Source organism: Peromyscus californicus, unplaced genomic scaffold, assembly GCF_007827085.1.
Source record: "Peromyscus californicus insignis strain IS unplaced genomic scaffold, ASM782708v3 Scaffold_8__1_contigs__length_139910024, whole genome shotgun sequence".
Taxonomy (NCBI): domain Eukaryota; kingdom Metazoa; phylum Chordata; class Mammalia; order Rodentia; family Cricetidae; genus Peromyscus; species Peromyscus californicus.
The window spans coordinates 56916213-56921172 of record NW_026294606.1 but is presented as its reverse complement, the minus strand read 5'-3'; positions in this window follow the sequence as shown (position 1 = coordinate 56921172).

Below are 4960 nucleotides of genomic sequence, written 5' to 3'. Positions count from 1 at the left end.
TATACACCTTAAGCCATCTTTATACCTTTATAAATTGTATTCATCCGTGTATCTCAAAACACTTCATGTCTTCAGACCTCTATAACTTGCATTTACACACCTAAGTCACCTTTTAAATCACAATTTAAGCTTTCACATCCTCAGACCTTTATAACTTGCATTTATACATCCTCTTAGACCCTAAAATGTTTTCTTAGATCATCACAACTTAAGGATTAAGCTTTACACCTTTTAAATATCTATCCATTCACCAGGAGACACAGGTGGTTGATTACTGAGGGCAGTCATTGTAGAGTGAGTTCCTTTAAGTAAAGGAATAGTAAAAGGTTACATTGAGTCTGTTTTATGAGTTTATCTCTTTTCTGAGTCTGGTAACAAGGAAAACTGTGTCTAGATCTAGTAGTAGCTCTAGGAGAGTGAGACTTGTGGTGTGAATTTTACCCATGAAGAGAACTGAGAAGAAAGTAGAAGCTCTGGGAAAAGAAATGGGTGCTTATTGTTGTTAAAGCTATTATCAAGATTGTATATTAATAAAACCTTTTATGAACATAAGATGTTTTATAGCCTTAAAAATACTAAATATTTTAAAGGCCGTTTTGTAATATATATTTAGTATTTTTATAACTTAAATGTTTTATAAAATTAAAAAAAAATTCAAATACAAGTTTATGATCTTTTGAAAATAAGGTACTCTTTTTTTTACTTCAAGAGGGGGAAAAAACCAGGGCACAACCACAACCCACATGAGGTAAAAAGAAATTCTAATAGCATAGATTATTTAAAATTTAGTATCTGGGATTTATTTATGGACTTTTTTTTTTTTAGGACAAGACAGGAACTGTAGATGTAACCAACCATCTTATTAAATAAGAAACACAGAGTCGATTCAGAGAAGAAAGACAAGAGGTCAGAGCTAAGAGCCTCACCCTTCCTGCTTCAGCGATCCTCTTCAGTCAAGAGAGCTCTCCGAAAGGGACCTAATTCCTGTGTGTATGTCTTTATATAGTCTAGCTGTTCTGCCTTCTCATTGGTTGTAAACCCAAACACGTGACTGCCTCGTCACTGCCTATATGTACAGCCCTCCAGGTCCTCTATGGTATTGAGATTAAAGGCATGTGTCTCCAATGTTGGCTGTATCCTTGAACACACAGATTTACCTAGCTCTGTCTACCAAGTGCTGGGATTAAAGGCATGCGCCACCATCACCACGCTCTTGCTATGGCTCTAATAGCTCTGACCCCCCGGGCAACTTTATTTATTAACATACAATTAAAATCACATTTCAGTACAAGTAAAATACCACCACAAGGAACTACCACACAAAAGTCCATCCTAATATAAGGTATCTTGGAGACCCATTGTTTTCTCCTTTGTAGGCCCACTCCACATGGTGACCTTTAATTCCATGGTGGTGAAGTCATATGACATCCATCTTCTCCAACCCTAGCCAAGATGGTGACATGCACATGGCTGTCTAGGGATGGCAGCAAGCCAGCCTGTTGCTTATATGCCAGAATGGGCTCATGGCACATAGTCTCTTTAAGATTACCTAGGTATAGATTTTTAACTACCAACCCTGTGTTACTAGTTGTAAGTGAACACGCCTCCCCCCCCTTTTTTTTTTATAGATTTAACAGATTTTTAACCAAATCCAATAAAATGAAGTTATAAATCTTGAGGTTTAGAATGTTTACACAAACCAAATTTAATGTTTTTGGCTCTTCCGCTGCTCTCTGTGCCAGGAGAAATAACCTGACACAGGGCAAAGAGGGAGCTTTTAAATGTGCTAGAGAAGGGGAGAGCTAGACCTCAACTCTAGAAACAGCTTTTTAATAAAATAGACACACACACACACACACACACACACACACACACACACACACACACAAACACACAAATCTAAATTTTTGCTGAACACACCAGAATGCACCAACAGACAAACTTTCTGGAGAAATAGATCAAACAAAACAAAAACAAAGTTCCCATGGGAAAGACACTTTGTTATGAATTATATAGATTTTAAACCATTCCTGATGGGCAACTTTTAAATCCTGAGATAAGAATTAATAGTATAATTGTAAGATACAGAGAAAAGATTTTTAGTAGGACTTTTAGCTCCTGGGAGAGGGGAGGGAGGCACCCTCAGGGGAAAGTGTAGAAGAGGAGTTGAATCTGTACTGACTGTGAATAATCAACTGAGATAACTCAGTACCTTTGGACCTATCTGGCTCCCTTGACCCTGGGATTCAACAAGCACTGTTGCCAGCAAGTGTCTGTGTGCAGGCTGCAGAGGCAGTGGTGAGAGGGGCGGGGAGAAAAGGGTGGGAAGGGAAGGGGAGGAAAGGGAAGGGGAAGAGAGGGGAGGGGAGGGGAGAGGAAGGAAGGGGAGGGAGGAAAGGAGGGATTGAGGGAGGAAGGGAGGGAGGAGGGGGAGAGAAAAACACAGAGAGAGAGAGACAGAGACAGAGACAGAGACAGAGACAGAGAGAGACAGAGACAGAGAGCAACAGAGAGAGAGATTTTTTAAATGGCCCTATAGATGAAAGGAGAAAAGGGAAAAGCGTAGAGGAGAATTCCTTTTCATTTTTTGATGGCTCAGACTGAAAGACCCACCCCGCCTACTGTTTGTTGGCAGAGACACAACCTCCCCTCCCTGCAACCCCAGCAGGGTAGATGTGTTGACACAGCCTTTGCAGCATGTGGTGGGAAGACAGAGGCTCTGCCCTGCCCAGTGTGACAGGCAAAGGCTTTGCCCTGCGTGCATTCAAGGGAGCACAGTTGGGACAAGCTGTTCCTGCAACAGTGTGAATGTCATGCCTTAGCTGATCAGAAACAGAATTTCCCCTGATGGAGAACCAAAAGTAAAGCAGAGGGAGAAGAGAAAAGAAACTTGCCGGTCCTCAGAGGGATGGCCAGGTGAAAAATGCCTTTAACTCCTTGATGATGTCATGGAGAAAACCCAGAAGCACCTGGCATCCGGTAGAGTCCCTGTTAACAGGTGCCAGTGTTGTACCCAGAGTCCTCCAGAGACCACCAAGAGACGGAATCCAATGCAAAGGCAAAGAGTCTTTGTATCGTTGTGAGTTGACTCTGGACTCTCCATCTATCTGATGCAGCAGCAGAGCAGGGGAGACCCTGAGTAGCTAAGGGGAAGGGATTTTAAAGCAAAGGGGGTTTGGGGTCTGCAGACTACATAGGAACAGACTCAGGATTGGTTTATGTGAGCAGCAATCATGTTAGTAACTTAATTAGCTAGGATTAGTTGTGGGCTACAGTTATCCATTTTTGGGCAGTTCTGAACACGTCCCAGATTTGTCCTTGAGCTGCCATGGAGGCTGGCTGGCTTAGCATGTACTGACTGTGGGGGCTGACTCAGTGGCCCAGGCTCTGTCCTTGAGCTGCCATGGAGGCTGGCTGGCTTACCAAATACTGACTATGGGGGCTGACTCAGTGGCCAAGGCTTTCACACTGACTCATGCACATAGCTCTAAGTTAGTGAGGGGTCCCGGACAGTAAACAACTGGCTGAACCTTGAGTAGTCAGAGTATGTGCAGAAAGGGAGCTACTGCAAGGACTATGTCTTTTGTTCATGGACCTCCCAGAAACTGCTTGCTCAAGTCTCAGGAAACTGAAATTGAGAGATCTCTGAGAGAAGACTGAGCAGCCCGTTATGGTGTCTGCTTGGTCTTTTCACATCTGGGGGTCCCGTTCTTCCCCGGGGATTTTGACCACTGGTCCAAGAAGGTGGAGGGAGCAGAAGAAGGGAACAGGGTTCAGAGGGCCATGGATACAAGATAGATAGCCCTCTGGGAGATGACTTCAGTGAGACAACTCTGCTTTATTCTAGACATGGGAAATACAAAGGATTGGAGACAGTATCTAGGGAATCACTCAATTTGCATTAAACAGCACACTCCTATCATAAAGCTGGATTAGGGCAGCAGGACCCTATGACAATAGCTAGAGCATGTTACTTAATTATCATGTGGTCAGCAGGGGACTAGCATTTGCAGGGAACTACCCCAAGGGTCATCCTTGAGATATGGCAGGCATCCTGGCCTACAGACATCCTCCCCAAAAGGGCAGGAAGCCTTGCTGGGGAGGGAGTCCTTCCTCTTGCTGAACTTGGAGAAAGTTGCAAGGCCATGGTAGACTGTAACCTCTGACCATCAAGGCTTCCCAACAGTGAGCCTTCAGCTTCCTGCTTCTGCTGCCTTTGCCCACTCTAACCCTCTGGAACTGAAACTTAAATAAATCCTTTCTTCCATAAGTTGCCTTGGTCATGGTGTTTTATCACAACAATAGAAAAGTAACTAATATACCAACCAACAAAAAACAAGACAAAACAAAGCAAAACAACAACAACAAGAAGAAAAACAAACCCTGTGAAGTAAGCAAGTGAAAGTGGGCTTCAGCCTTATATCCCTCTTTTCTTAGACCCTTTCTGGATGAAAACTTGTGTCTGTACATCCTTCCTCAGGCCATTTTATGTGTATGTAGAACTTCCCAAAGGAGGAATCAGAAGGCTGGGAGTATAGTTCAGTAGCTGATCCTTGGCCTAGCATGTCAGGTTCAATTCCCTGCACTTCCCAAATAAAACAAAGTAGGAACCATGACAATAACTGTAGCTAGAGTTTTCCTGCCTGGCCCACAGTCAGGACAAATCTGTCACCCGCCAGTCCCACAGCCGCTCACCCAACCAAGTAAACACAGAGACTTATATTGCTTACAAACTGTATGGCCGTGGCAGGCTTCTTGCTAACTGTTCTTATATCTTAAATTAATCCATTTCTATAAATCTATACCTTGCCACGTGACTCGTGGCTTACCGGCATCTTCACATGCTTCTTGTCATGGCTACTACTGGCAGTGCCTCCCTGACTCAGTCTTCCACTTCCCAGAATTCTCCTCTCTCCTTGTCCCACCTATACTTCCTGCCTGGCCACTGGCCAATCAGTGT